Genomic DNA, 16655 nt, shown 5'->3' with positions numbered 1-16655 from the left:
TGCTAATTAATTCTCGCGCGTTCGGTCGAACTTTTCGTTGCTTCCCGTTTTACATTTTTTATGCACGTCAAACAGGTTTGTTCAGTGACATATTACGAACACATGTTCGAGAGCATATTCATACGGGGCGGCGTTGATTACAAGAAATACTCGCGCTTGTAAATCACGATGCTCCGTGAAAGAAGAAATGCAAAGGCAAGCTTTGATTCCGTTGGTGCTATCGATGAAAACTTCTCTTCAATTTACTACGAACCGGTGTGACGTATATAGTCGTACTTGTTATTGGCAGAGCCGATGCATTTATGAATACTTCGAGGAGCTCGTCGATAAACATGAAAATTACGAGCAAATTATACAGAGGTGAAGCGTTTTCAACATCGTCGTACAACAATGACACAAATAAAACCGGGCGAGCTCGTTCTTTTTCGTAAATAAATTGGTAACGCAGCGCAAATCGAAGCACCTCTTGCCCTCCTATATCCTTCGAAAAATAATGAACCCGGCTCGACAACGAATGTTAATGAAAGCGCGCAGACGTTTGACGTTCTCGTAAATAAAAATCGAAACGTTTCATTGGCGTAGGACCTGCGCCGTAAATAATAACTAGACTTGCGGAGTTTACGCATTTCTGGCAAAATTGGGTAGGTGCAATTTAAAATAGCGTCTACGTATCATCTTCAATCTATTATAAAAGGATTCAAGGAAAACTGATGTTGTCACTGGGTTTCTATTTTTATTTAGCATAAAGAACCGCAGACTAGTAATTAGACAGTATGGAATACACGGTACACACGGGGTGAAGTGTCGAGAACGTTGATCTGTCTAGTTGTTCCGAATCGAAGAATATTAATTGTGTTCGACACGATTCGCGTCGGGCAAGAACGTAGGAGGAAAACGTCGCTGTCGAAGATACGGTACTCACAGACGGATAGAACAATCGTGGAACAGAGACGGCGATCTTTTGCGGCCGTCCAACGATCCCCAAGACTCCGGGAAGCCTCTGTTCCGGCCACGCACGACGGTTCTTTCCGTGGAGCCTTTTTCGCCGGAAACGGAAAATGGAAAACGGGAAACCGGAAAGGCCGTTTGAGCGGGTCGGAAAGGAAGGAGCGGCCACGTCGGAGGGAATAGCGATGTTTTAAGACCTTAAATTCGAGATTTATATCGTTGCAACGCAGAGCCAAAGCCGGAGCTGGCACGATGACAGCTCTCGGATCGCTGGCAACCCTTCGGCCCGTGAATGCGATTGGCTGTCTCTAGGGGTGGTGGGTGTGGCCCCCGCGGAAACCATCATCCCCGTCGGATGTCGAGACTTCACCGGATCCCCTCTACTTTTCCATCCCTCTGGAATGTGCAGCTTACCTAAACGGGTCCTCTCTCGAACTCCCCTCTCCCTCGTCCTCTCCCACTCTCGCTCTTCCTCTCTTTCTCTCTTCCGCCCTTTCTCACTCGATCCCCGCTCCGGTCGCACCCCTGAACGCCAAGCCCGACCGTTTCGGAGAGGGGGTCGTTGAAACTTCCTCAAGGGGAAACACCACGATGGGAAGGGGGGTGACAAAACGAGGGGGAGGTATCTGTGTCTAGGGACGGATAATCGGTCCGCATTACTACCTCCCTCTCTCTCTCTCTCTCTCTCTCTCTCTCCGTTTCGCCCCGTCTCTCTTTCTCTCTCGCTCACTTCCTTTCTCCGTTTCTCTCCCGTCTCTCTTATCCCGAACACGGTTCTCTCTCCTTCCCCCATTTCTCTCCTCCTCTCTTTCACTCGCCGCGCCTCTCTGTCTCGCCCTTAGTTCGCGGAATTCACTGTAAAGTCTGCAATAACGCATAGTGCGCTTTGAACGACGCTTGTCTTTTTGGCCGTGCGAAATATGATGGAAATTCATGCGTCGCTCCGACGATAATTCACTCTCTTCTTTCGAGATTTCAGCTGCGAGTGAAACGGGCGCGCGGCTCTCGCCGGTAATTTTTATTTCCTCGTTATCGCGAGCGTTTCACGGGGCGCGATAAAGGCCGCCAGATTATACCGAAGGGTTGCCGAGGTCTCGTTCCTCTCCGACAGGACACGCATCCGGTTCCTCGATAGCTCTGTTTGCACGGCGATCGCAGGCTCCGCGAAGGCTCGATTCACGTTGCTTCGGTGCCGGGAATTCCTCGAGTCATCGGGAAACGGTAATGTCGGATGTGCGAATGGAGGAATCAATTTTTTTTAACCGTTGAAAGCATCGGTCGTTTGATTTTATCTTACTTTCTGCCGTTGTTTAGGATAACAACGTGATAATTTCTCGTCGCTTGTTCCCGTTGTATCGCGTAACATTGTAGGAAAAATAATAATAATTCATTTATGTGTACGGGCAGAAAATTTTATTGCTACAGAAGAAGTAATAAAAATACGGAGATTTTATATAGCAATCGTGTAAGTACAAGCGAAGAAGGAAAAGGAAAAAGCCAAAAGGAAGTAAGGATATCGAAATACATACATATCTATGCATATGTAAATGATGCGTGAAATCTGTGAAAAATGACGCGATCAATTTAGTAGACTAGAATTTTAGTGATCACAGTCGTATAATGTGGTTACGTATTTTTGCATCCGACAATGGCGATGGATAAACTCTGACAAGCAAAATTGAATTCCAACAGGCAGACGATTCTGTGCTGAAGCATGCAAATTGTACACGTGTCCCCTATTTCTACAGATTAATTCGTAGCCAAAGTGACACGATGAAACATCAGCACGTTACAAAAATAAATTATTAACATTGCAAACCGATCTTTAAAGAATGGAAACCCGAGGGGAAATAAAACAAGTTTCAGATATTGTTTGTCCGCGGTATCTGTGATATTAATAGCAAATTGACACGAGGGATATCCAAAGCATCAAAGTTTCAGCGCCGTTTTAAAGCAACGACGATTTAATTTTAGATCAATTGTTCGCCGAATATTCGACGGTAAACCGAAAAAGATTAAAGTTTAATCAAACAATCTGCTGTATTATAAAATCGTGTAACGCGAGCCGTTGGATTAATCAAGGCGAAAGAAAAATTGGATGTTTTTAATTTAAATGAACATTTTATTAATCGAGCTGCGCACCAGTGCGCGCGTTTTTTTTCCAACGCGCTCGCAACAAAAAACGTTCCCGTTCCCAAAAAATCCGGAGAACGTATCACTTAAACGATCAATTCGTAACTAAAGCAAGAAACATTTTGTATCGCACGATTCGATATATTTTTTAGCATTAGGTCCGTTTTATTTGATGAAAATAACAGATTTATTCGAATCTATTTAGATTCATTTGCGGGGATTATCGCAATATATGGTCAATGAAATGTTCAACGGACTTCGTATAAATGCGTGGGCTACAACCACAATGCCGTAAACCACATTTTCCTCATAGCGGGTAAGAGAGAGTTATTATTTGCTAACCTGTGTTTTGTTTACTGATCGAATATATTGTTAAGATAACATAGAGTTAACTTATAGGAAATTGTAGTAAGTTATAATTGATTACGCATTCGCTACCATTGAGAACGAACATCAAATATACTTTGTGAATATAAGTATCGAAGACGGTAACATACGGCACGATAGAATCTGTAGCTTCCCTTTGACGACACTTTTCTGATATCTTAATAAAAAAGAAGGGTACGACGTAGTTAATACGATAAATACAATAAAAATCAATGTTGCTTGTAGCGAATATGTTGAACAATGGACCTTGAGGTTCGCAGAAAATTTTCGATCGCCGATTCGCGCGACTAACGTTTAACGCGCCTAGTTCTCGTCCAACATTCCTGCGTGTTTCGGCGCAGCGTTCGCACCGGTCTCACCTGAGTCAAGAGCAGGAGAAACTGGGTTCCCCTTCGACAAAGATATTCCCGCGAAGCTGTTGGACGTGGTACGGACCTATGCAGATTTCCCGGCCTTCCCGGTATTCCGTCTATGCTCAGATTCCCGGTTGCATACCTACGAGGGTTCCCGGCTGAATTCTCATCACGAGGAAACCCGTCGGGATTTCACGCGTCGGGTCGCATTACTGAATCCTACGTCGAGTTAGACGGATTATAACGAGTTGAAATAGGTTGGTCCTAAGTTCTTTCTCCGTCGAGGTTACGCCCGGTCTCCTCGTAACTCTGCTTAGTTTTTTATCCTCTTTTTCACGGTGCTCGCCTTCTGGCTCCACTCTGCGAACTCGCGATTCCTTTATCGCCGCGAAGGAAAATTCGATTCCGACGTTTCCTTCGTTTTCGGCTTCGAGACACCGGCGCCTCCGCCAGGATCGGTGTCTGTTCCGGAGATCTCGACGTAAGCACTTTTTTACCTTTAATCCCTTGCACAACCCCCCTTTCATGCTGCGACGATTAGTATTTATTCGTACTTGATAACTTTTCTAACAGGCCAGAAAATTTTTGTTTCCTGTACTGCCTTTATTTTCCTTCGTTTCTATACTCTGATAACAGAAGAATCTATTTTTACTTGGATGTAGAAGAAATTAATAATAATCATACTTAGTCGAGCTTGCATAAAATCTTCACCACGAGTCCGTCCCGTCATTATAGTGCAAGGGATTAACATTAAACCTATCGGCGCCGGCCTCACGTCTTTTATTTTTAAATTATTGGTTAAGTATAGTCTGTTATTTTATAAATTATATAAATGTTCTAAAGTCATGGAACTACCTTGACATATGCCGGCTACGCGCAAATGTTCTCGCACAAACAGCCCGGATCGTATTGTGTTAACCCCTTATACTACCGCTCCTTTCATGCTGCGACGATTAGTATATATTCGTACTTAATAATTTTTCTAATAGGCCAGAAAATTTTTGTTTCCTGTACTGTCTTTATTTTCCTTCGTTTCTATACTTTTATAATAGAAGAATTTATTTTTACTTCGATGTAGAAGAAATTAATAATAATCATACTTGGTTGAGCTTGCATAAAATCTTCACCACGACTCCGACTTGTTATTGTAGTGCAAGAGTTATAGCTTGCCCTATGTCAATTGCTGGTTTTAGAATTCATACAGTAAATCGTTTTGCATATCGGTTTTCTCAGATTTAGCCGATTACTTGCGAAATTTGTTTGGATAAGACAGAATCCCGGCGCACGCGGTCCAGATAATAGAAGCTCTATTTATTCCTGTCACCCGGCAGTCGACAATCTTCGATAATAACTGTTTAAAACCGGATGTAACGGTTCCGATTGAAACAGCGATGAATAAATTTCCAACTACCACCTGTTACGATTACCATTCATATTTTCTCTTCCATGTCGATTCTGTAATCGTCATTTTTCGATTCTAAAATCGACTCTCCCCTAAAGGGTGTATATTTACTTTTAAATTTCGCATCGTTAAAATCCTTTTTGCTCTAGATCGCCATGCAGTGTTTGACATTCGACAAGTAGAGATATTGCGGTGAAAAAAAATGTGAAGAGGTATTCGATGCAACAACGCCTGGTTACTGTTAAAAATGATTACAAATTCGGTGAAGATTATGTAGAAGTTGAAAGAAAAATTCGCGCAGAATACGGAAAAGTACATTGTCCACCGAACATGTAAAACAAACGAAAAATTAGAATATTTGACGAAAGTGATTCACTTGTAGATAAAGTTAATAAATAACACGATCTTCGTGTTCGTTCCAAAAACAATGCTGGTAAAGAATTACACAGCGGAGATTTGAGATTGGCATTGACTACGTTAGTATCTCAAATAAAGAGTGTTTTTCCGAGTTGTTTATTGACGTAGAACATTAAACAAAATCAAAGTAAAGGTTGAAGCGCAACAATCTTGTCGAGATTGGCCTAATATTTTATAAAAACTGACTTGAATATTTTTTGAATGACGAAGATATGTTCTGGTTTAGATTTTTAATACACGTACAAATCAACGAAAGACATTTTGAAAGTTTTCATTATAAGCTCAGATATAAAATTAAACAAAAAAGTGAGAAATTTAAACATTGTCTAGTATATTAATCTCTGACATCTAGAAAAAAGTGTACGGACACTTTTGCCGGTCTCTGTAAATTATTCTCAAGAACCTATTAATCTTAGACTATTTCAGAGTATTTGATATATAATTATAGAGGAGAAGTGGAGCATCGAAATCTTTTCGTTCTGTAAAACAAACCATAAAAGCTTGCGTATCGCTTGAAAAATGAACGTATAAATCACCGTGACGGAGCTTCGCTGAAAATTGTCAAACGGTGTGAAATTAAAATGTGTAAATCCGAAATCGAAATATCGCTAAAAAACTGTTTGCCGGAAGTTCTGCGAGAGCCGTGCGAACGGGGCCGACTTAGAAGAGGTCAGCTTCGGTAAAATCGTTGAAATTATCATAACGATAGATGGAAGAGGATGTCCTGAAAAGAGCCCGGTGGGTCGAGGGATCGTTTTGGGGTAATTCGAACCCGGGGCTCGTCGCGAGCTCTAAGTGTTCCTCTGCCGCTCCGAGCAGAAAACACATTGGCGAGGGTGGCGGTGGCTGGCGTTATCATGGCGCTCGAGGCTCATGCAGCTGACGGCTCAATTATCTCAGCGTGGGTCTCACACAGTCACGCCTGCGACCAAACCTGCTGCCTGGCTGGCTGCCTCGCTGCCTCGCTGCCTACACACTGCCTAGCCTGGCTGGCTGCCTGACCCCCACCCTTCGCTCGGTACTTACTCCCAGGATCCTTGAAACAGCCAACCCCAACTCTATTGTCCTCCAGCTATTAACTGCCTTTTCTCGTCCCGAATGAAGGACTCATTGCTTTCGAATGCTTTGACTCCTGTCACGCAATCGGTGTCGCTGACTGCTCCGATACCGCGCGGACTCATTGCCCTGGCTTAATCCCTTTCGACTATTCCGTTTTGTCACTGATCACGGTCGGAGTCGGGATTGTTTTGTTCGAAGAACGAACAGCGAATCGAATTTTATTCGGAGGAATTTGATTTCAAATTGTCTTTGATAAATGTATTTTAAAGTGTTGCTCGGACAAAATTTTAATCCTAGAATTTACTCGGCTTAAATTTAATTCAAGTTGTTCTAAATATTTCTCGAAAGAAATTCGAATTAAATCATTTATTCGATTTATTGTAAGAATCAAATTTTATTCGAAGAATTTTCTCTGAAATATTATTATTCGAATAAAATTTTGTTCGAAATAGTTCAAACGAATATCTGTTTATTCAATTGAAAAGTAGTGGAAATTGTTACCGGATTTGTTATTTAACAGAATCAAGTGTGTTAACGTGTAAACGTTTTCACGTGTGTCTCTGAGAAATTGAAACAGGAAAACAAATAGGTCAGAAGTTAAAAGTTTAGTAAATCTTTTATATCAGTAACGTTTTAAATTTAAGCCCTGAATAGAGCTATGTGAGCCTTTATTGTGAAAATGGAATAAAGAGTTTCACGCATACAGCGTTATATATCTCGAAACAACAACTAACCAACTGTTCGCCAGCACGCACGCCCGCTCGCGATATTCGGTTTTCGGAAAAATCCCCGGAACTAAATTTTCATCCCCGTTTTACCGTGCGCATTTCATTGCGGAATATTTGTTAAATATTTACGACCGCGGTTCGTTCAACAGGTTCAGCATCGCGTAGTAAAATATACAAATGAGGAGCGAAACGAGAGAGAGTCTAATTAAAAAACCGGGTGTATGACGGCTCCGCACACGGAGGAGAAGACATTTCTGAATCGTCGGATTTCACGGCGTGAAACGGAGGACGGATTTCCTGTTCCGAGTTTTCTTCGTCTGAGCTTCTTTGGCGCACTAATGGAAATGAAATCCTTTACGATGAAGACTCCGACAACAGCCCCCCCGACAAAGGTGAGTTCAGTCGACCCTAAAACTGAATCTCACCCCCGGCGTTACCTGCTCTCTCGCTCTCTCGCCCCTCCGCCGGCGAGCCGCGCCGCGCCGCGCCGGTCCGCTTCTCTCGCTCCGTCTCGCTCGTCGCTTCATTTGATTACATGAAAACATCGGAAGCGGACAGACCGCGCTCGCCCCTTCGTTACGTTGAGTTAATCAACCTATTAATTAATATTATCCGGCCTGTCTCGTTCAATAAAGGGAGATCAGTATCGAGCGGGAGAGAGGCCGCACACCGCGCAAAGACGATTGAAGCCGATAAAAAGGCGAGTTTGATCTTCTCTCCGCAGGGTAGTTTCGCGAAAAAAAGAGTTTAATTAAAGTCTCCTTCGGTTCGCGATTGGATTAGATCCGTCGATACGCAGATCTTTTCTGCGGATCAGCGTGATTACCCGACACGATCATCGGTCCGAAGATTCGTCCGCGTATATACAACCTGTTCGCCGTCGTCTTAAACCAGTTGGTTGACATCGACAAGTACACTCGTCGTAACGCCAATTGTTGGTATTCCTTCGTGGCGAGTATACTCGTTGAAAACAACTATCTGGTTAAGAAGGATATTTTGATATTCATGATGAAATTATATATTTTATAAAAGCTGCGCTTTTTACTTACAACCGTTTAATATCTCGATTAAGTAGAACAGGCAGGAGATATTTTCATTTCAATATCCTTCTTTTCTTCAGAGGGTCATCGCTTCTACTATTTTAAATACACTGCTTTAATTAATTTTATACATTTTATACATACAATTTTCTATTTATCGAATACGTCGCATTCAATTTTTTATTCGAGAAATAAATGCGACATAAAGGAATGCAACAATGTAATATGTTTTATTCGATAAATATAAAATTAATTATGCCATGAAGCGAATAGAAGGGACAGCGATTTGTCACTCTTCCGCTACTCTAATCTATCGACGAAAATCCAGAGGGTAGCCGTCACGTTTGCGTGGCCAGGCAAAGTCTGACGAGTTTTAGAGTGATCGCGGAAGCGACTGCGATCGGTGGCAAAGCTGTCGCTCCGTCGTCAACGGTCCCTCTTACGCGACGAGAATTCCATTGTCGACGGTCGTCGCGCGAGAGGCGGCGGGGCAAAGCGAGAAACAAAACGAGCTCGCCGCGCGCAATCTGAGGCAGAGTGAAAAACTAATTATCTCAGTTTCGACGTTACAATACGCTTTACTCGTCCGTAACGCGGCGCGCCGAGAAACGAAGCCCCCCGTAAACACACCTCCGCGATAATTTGAAGAGACCCGGGGTTACCGTGAAGGGAAATGCTCGGGGATAACGATGGTTTACATAAAACTGCTTCGTCCTGAAAGAGAGTTTATGACTCTCAATACGAAGCCCGTGTTGTTTGCTGCGTACTCCCGTCCCGTCCCCCCCCCCCCCCCCCCCCCCTCTCTCTCTCTCTCTCTTTCTCGCGCTCTTTCTTTTCTATGCTCTTCTCCCTCCGCCGCCGCGCCTCACCTTTTTCCTTTTCCAACGGTTCGCCTCGCGTCGCAGGGAAAAGATCCGGACAAAGAAGAAGGGTGGGCTGCTCATTAGGTGGCGGAAACAACGGGCGAATAAAACAACGGCGACGCGAAACAACGCTCATCGCTCTCTTCTTCACGCGCGACTTCCTCCTACGTCATCTCGTTACGTGCGAACAGGCGAGTAACGGTCCCGCAAAGCGAACCCGGAGGAAAAAGACAGACCTCCCTTTTTGCAAATACGGATCGCGAGCAGCCGGGTCCTTTAGAGCGGCTTCGCAAACCCCTGCTCGTCCGCCACCTCCTCGCCACCCGACCGCCTCCGTTTTCTTTCTATCTGGATTCGTCGGCCCGGCAGACAAAGGGGAACCGGCGATCGTTACAGGAAACGTGGGCGGTCAAAAAAGAAAACGATGATCTTTGAAGTCCCGCCGAACACACCGAAAATGTCCCGGCATCCTTGCGAAACGTCGTTCCACGCGCGTCTTTCTAATGGTCGCGCCAAAATGGCTCCCTTTGTCGACTGCTCGCGATGGCAGCTGATAGACGTTTTCTTCATTCTCCAACCCTTTGCAGTCGGACGACGATATTTTTACTGTTCCTAACACGTTCTGCGCGACAAGCGGTCGCTCGCGCGAGTACTGTTTAATCTTTTAGAGTTTACTTCTTCTTTATAGTTTTCTAAGTTTACAAGCTCGTTTGTAATGCGATAACCGAATAATTGATTCCATGAGTTTATAGCGATATAAAATAGATTTGTTTAAAGAATTTACAAATACTGTTGCATTAGCTTCAACTCATTTATATGACCAACGATTTTAGCCGATAAGATTTAGATCTGAGAAAATGTTCAAAGCGCACACACGTGTTCCTATCTCAATCGTATCAATCGTATTGTAATAAAAATACATGCATATAAGTGTAATCCACTATGCAAGAATATTAATTTTATTATATTTCATAGCTTAATAAAAAGAAAAAGAATTTCCTATCAAGAAAATTTAACATCCCTTAAAATGAAAATAGTGCATGTCGAAAGAAATGTCTTCGTTTTGACGTTTTAATACTTCGAGCACGTCAAATAAAATATTGCATACAATTGCAATTATCTGTTCCAAAATTATCATAAATTTCAGCTACTTGACATCGCCGCGAACACCGCAGAATCCTCGATCTAACTCGACACATCGTTTACGTTGCCCAATGTTCCGTTCTATCCTCTCTTTTACGTAAGCAGAGAAATAAGCTGGAAATTTTTAAGTCGAGAGAGTCACGGCCGCGAAAGGTAGAAATATCCACGCGGTTCCCAGGGTTCCGTAATATTGCGCACGGTTACATGAATGTGACATATAAACTAGCGGTTGTTACGTGATCGACGTGTATCGCGCGCTGCATCGCGTTCCGGAACGGAGAAAATGTGTGTATACCGGAATATGCGCAGTCGTATCTCGATTCTTGGCCTCACAATGCCGGAACAATTGAAACACGGCATTCCGGGTATACGCGACTGTTTTATTGCCCTCCGAGGGACTCGATATAAGCAACGCCGACTGTCAAACAACCCCCCCAGCTACAAGTTTTCCCGGCGCGTTTCTCCGCCGATACTTTTATTCGCAGTTCGTCGAACGCCCCACGAGAAGGTCGATTCGATTCTCTTACATGATTTTCAAATCAGCTGCACGCACGGCATTCACCGTTACAATTCGATCCCGTCGATGTTACCATAAATGCTGGAATTAGTTTCGGTGGTCCTAAGTCGCTACAAGTATTTACGCTATTTATTCGGTATTTATTCGGTATTTATTCGCTACTTGGTCACTATTTATTCAATATTACCAATTTATTTTGCAATAAATGTTCCCCCGGACTTACAAGGAATACCCAGGGGTTATTACATTCCTACCGCCTTATGTGGTGGCTCAAAAAAAGAATATATAAATTATTAAGCAATTATAACAAGTGTATATAATAAAAATTAGGCTACACGGTGTATAAATAAATTACACTACCTAATTACTACTCACTAATTATTTACTATTTATCCAGTGTTTTTAACTTATTGACACTTTGCCGACCGGTAGCTTATTAAATCAGCTTTTTACCCCGATAAGATTTTTAATTTATAAATGACAATCAATGATTTCTTATCTATTACCGAAGTATTATTGTATAATTTTTTAAATATTGGATACCTTTCGCGGCGAATAAAATAAATAAAATAGATAATATAAATAAATGTTAATTAATGCTAATATTGTGAAAATATAAAAAAGTTTACGACCAAATCACGGTCATTCAAAGCAAATTTGGAATAATCGAAGATCAACAGTTAAAAGCTCCCTAAAAACTACTCCTTCAAAAGCCACAGCCATTTGATACCCAAAAAATTCTTTGTTACCACCTTACACAACAATGATTGTACACGATCGAGCATCTTCCATATAAATCTCGGTGTTAAAAGAGCCTATCAGTTTTCCGGTGAACACTGTGTCAAGTGTTCATCCTCCCCTCCTCACCTGCTCTCACGGAGATCTGGTTCGGCACGGAGCGCAGGTAAGGGACGAGTTCGGAAGAAAATCTCGCGTTTGTAATTCTGCGGCGGGGGGGAGGGAGGGAGGTTTGTCACGCAGAATACGGGAACGCGTTCCCGCCACCCTGCCGAACCGGAAACCATTTGTCCAGGCACGGCCGCGCAGTGAGTAAACACGTGGCCGAGGGTTTGGTTTCGCGTATGAGGTTACGAGGGTGCACGGAGATGGCGAAGCGGAGAACGAGGGCTCGGCGGCCCGGGGGAGGGAGGCCGTTGATTTTCGTTCTGGGTTGTAGGCGCAGAGACCGGGTGCAGAAATCGTGTGGGTTTCTATCCCCGCGGGCTATATCCCCGGAATCAGCTGCCAGATTATTCTATTACCGCGTATCAACATGGGCTTTGTTTGGTCTGAAAACACGGGCCCGCCACATTGTTTCAGCCAGATAAAGAATTTAACGTCGGGTAATTAAAAGGACCGGCCTCGGGGACAGGTCCGTCGCGGGAGGGGGGGGGGGGGGGGGCCGCTCCGGGACAGTTCTCTCTCCTTACCTTTTTAAATCCGGAGCGGGAACGTCCGCCGGCTCGTCTTCTCGCCCCCAAATCCCTCCTCAGGGACATTTTCTGCTTCCGTTTAGGCCCGTCGATCTGACGCGCGTGCTTGCCGTTCCGCAACCGCCGATGGAGAACGGCGGGACCGCTGAACACAGGGCGCATTTTACACATTTTAATAACATTTCCACTTTAATTCTATCGTAAACGATTCTACTAGTTGGTAATCTGAATTGTCTCTCCAATTTTTATAGAATGGTCCATGAAATGTGACATCTTCGATCTTACCAATTTGCAATAAATTATGTTTCGGAAAATTTTGTATAATTTTTTTTCTAATATAAGTTAATAACTAATTACGCGAAGCAGTTTTCCTTTTTATTTTATTTTTTTATTGTCGGATTTCATATAGTGTACCTATTATATAAACCGGGATGATTTTAACTATCAGAGAGTATAGGTAATCTCGTAACTCCATAAGCTTCTCGTATTAGCAGCGTATAGTCAAAATAAATCGTGAAGTTTGAAAAAAAAGTGGCATTCAAACAAGAATACGCTTTTTCTAAGATGCCGAAAAACGAATATCTCTGGGGTGGCGATTTTTTTTTTGCAAATTCTCGTTTTAATACCGTTTCGAAGACAATAGTCCGAATAAAATGGAGCGATCGAAAATTTGTCTATTAGCGGAAGGTATTATTCGATGCGGCGACCAGCCGGTGAAACAATAAATGAAGCACTAAAATCGATGGTCGCTCGCACAGAGTGCCGGTAAATGGAGAATCGGAACGGTCGATTGAAAATAGGGTACAAATTGGATATGGTAGTTTCGTTTCGGTTGAAATGGGCTTATGGTAATTTTGTTTTCTCACGACGAACGCTCCGCACATTACGCCCCGCGTGTGTACCGTTTGAAGTATGGGCCGCTTTACCAACCCTCTGTAATTTGTAACTGGATAAAGGGATGAACCTTAATCGCGGTATTAAAAAAACGAAAATTAGAATCGTCGTTGCGGTAACACAAAAGACGTTCGCTTTCTTAGAAAATAGTTTCTGTGAAATGATCGATCGGTTGTTACCTCGTTTACAGCGGATTCTGGTCATAGGAAATTAAATTAATAAACAATTAAGATTATATTGTAAATTAAAAGTACACCAACCTGAGAGAAATGGCACTTAGCACAGTTCAATGTGCACGAGAGACGAACAATGACAGGTATCGTATAAAAGTAAATTTTTAGAAAGGTATCAATACCTGTCTAGCATTTAATGTGTTAATATGACGGTAGTATAAGTAATGTAACCGTATAAAATGTGGAATTGATCAGAAATTGCCATTTTTCATTGTTATTGATAATAGAATTAGAGAAGGATTGGAATAAAATTTTTCTTCACTCGGAGAATCATTTCTGTGAAACGATCGATTATTTGTAATTTTATTTACAGTAGATTCTGTTCATCGGACGTGTGCATGCGACGGGAGGGGGTGTAGCCGGAGTGCGCGGAACAATAATTAAAAGTACATTGGCAATCGAATTAAATTTCGAAAGGTGGTCGGCGTCGCATCTGCGTAAACGTTTTGGTCAATTTAATTATCGAAGATTGAAATTTTAGAAATGTTCAGAGACCGGCGTGGATTCCGTCGGCGGTGTTTTCGTGCTTGTAAATGATTGGGGCGAATGGAAAACAGGCGAATTATAACGATTCCAAGGAAAAATAAAATGAACGTTCCATGATCGTACGAGAAGATGATTAATAGACTGCGGATGTTACGCATTTATGACGAAAATGGATAAATGAAATGTAAAATATTGTGATAACGTTAGAAGAATCTGAGGATGTTGTTACATTATTTTAAACTTATCACAATTATCAAAAAAGGAAATACATTTTCATTTAACTTGTGTTTCTTACTATTAACATCAATAATTTTTAATTCGTATAAAAGTCTAATGATTAATAACGTCACGTGGCATGATTAACCCCTACAATAACGCACTATAATAATAAGCACTATAATAACGGGTCTGACTCGTGATAAATATTCAATGCTAGATCTAACAAATATGAATATTATTCATTTCTTCTAAATCAAAATCAAATTGAATTCTTCTGTTATCAAAGTCTAAAAACGGAATTAAATGAAGGCAATACAAAAGAGAAAAATTAGCTGGTTCTATTAAGAATAGTATTAAGTTAGTGTTAATCAAAGCAACGTGAAGTTAGTCATAGTGCAAGGGGTTAACGAATAAACGTAGAAATGATTTTCGATCGATGGCCAACGGATTCCGTGGTTCCGTAAGATCGAACAGTATCCCGCGCACTAATGCATATAATCACGATTTAAAACCTAGTACAAGTTTAATTCCCGATGAAAGTTGCATAACGTTACAACGGCCGTGTTCATTTACGGTTATTGTTGTATAATATATCGCGCGACCGGCGTAATGATTGTTTGACCGTCATTACACGTTAGATCGTGTCACGAATGGACATTGTTCGGCCGCTTTTCCAATATTCGGCCGAGTTACAATATTGTCGAATCATACGTAATCACACCGCCACCGATTGCTTGCAAATATTTGGGTTTGCTACAACGCCGGCATAAATAACTCGGTTCGCCCGCGAAATCGTTGCCTTACAGATCGCTGATGGAATTGCTTTTAATTCATAGAATCGATTTCACGGTAACACCGTCGCGATTCGAGCACCAATTGCTCGTGAGTCGATTGTTTAACCTTGTTACGATTCCTGTCCCCTCTCTCATCGGCTCTCCCCCGTTCGCCGCGAACTACTTCTCCTTCCAATTTTTCGCCCTATTTACCCAATACGTCGCTTATTTAATTATCGCCGAACTTTTGTCGCTTCAAGATCGACGTCCGAAAATTCGCGAAAAACAACGACAAATGTTATCGTATCGTTATCGAATTCCTAGAATACGATAGAGTTATTGGTACCGTCAACGGTTTCATACCGTTCGAACATAATTTTTTTATCCGTTGCTGCGCCCCGATCCATCGAAACTGGATATTGCTATTCCTACGTTTTGCGCAGCTAGCCCCCTTTCGCATTCTTCTGCATATTGAAAAAGTGGGTTTTCACCGGAATCCATTTTCTACGGTCCAAACGTTATTTTACACCGGCCGAAACGTTACCGAAGCATCGACGGTCCAAAAACGAACGCGGCCCGTAATGTCTTACAAATTGATTTCATATAAATTCATAACCGTACACGTTTTGCAAAGTCTGCCCTCCGCCCCTCCCCCCACCCGCGAAACGACCATAACCAATTTATTTAATAATTCACCGCGAAAGAGCAACTTTATGATTTCATTAATTATATTCGGCCGTAACATAAATAAGTTCCGTCGCGTTCCGTGTTTTTACGTTTGTTAACAAAGTGCAGAATTACATCCAATCAATTGTATAATCTCCGGTTACAGGAAGCTCCTGATTAATCAGAGTTCCAGCGTGTGCCCGCGACGCGGCGTACATTTTTTGAACGCGGTTGTACATCGTGCTGTGCATCGTTTCGTAAATGGACCTCGAATGTTTACGCGGAAGAAGGCAGCTGAATAAGTTCCAAATAATTTTACGGTGTTTCGAAATTCTTCGGACGTCGCCGATGTTTCGTGCTTCGCTTTTCCATTCCTGTTCGAAGCTTTTCCCGTTACTTCCGCATTAACACATTAAAGGCGGGTGTCGTAGTACTACGATTTATCTCGACTGCTGCTTAACCTTTTAGATACGGCAGGATTTTGCGCAAATAAAGTTTTTCGTAACTAAATTACGATTTTCTCTTAATATATATTTTTGCCGGATATCTATATATAGTACTAATAACATATATTCTTTTCTTAATATATTGTATATACACACTTTCACTTTAATTGTTTGCTTTAATAAATAATAAAACAATTGAGTAACGCACGAGGCATTCGCGAAAGCCACTATAGTGGCGCGTAGTATCTAAAAGGTTAAAGGCGGGAGTCGTAGCAATACGATTTAGCTCGACTGTACCTTGTCAACATTTTTTTATGATCACACAAAATATCGCCCGCTCTAGGCCAAAAAACGAGGGGGGGGGGGGGGAGGGGCGACCGCCGCGCTACCTAGCATACTTTCGTCGAGATCGCCCGCCGTTAATGTGTTAATATGTACGCACGTGTAACTTGGTCGTTCCTATCAGTTGGAGTAAATCCTTCTGCGAAGCTCGATGGCAAATATTTTCCAAAAAT

Source organism: Augochlora pura, chromosome 2, assembly GCF_028453695.1.
Source record: "Augochlora pura isolate Apur16 chromosome 2, APUR_v2.2.1, whole genome shotgun sequence".
In the NCBI taxonomy this organism is placed as follows: Eukaryota; Metazoa; Arthropoda; class Insecta; order Hymenoptera; family Halictidae; genus Augochlora; species Augochlora pura.
The sequence above is the reverse complement of the archived record's forward strand: the minus strand, read 5'-3'. Positions refer to the sequence as shown.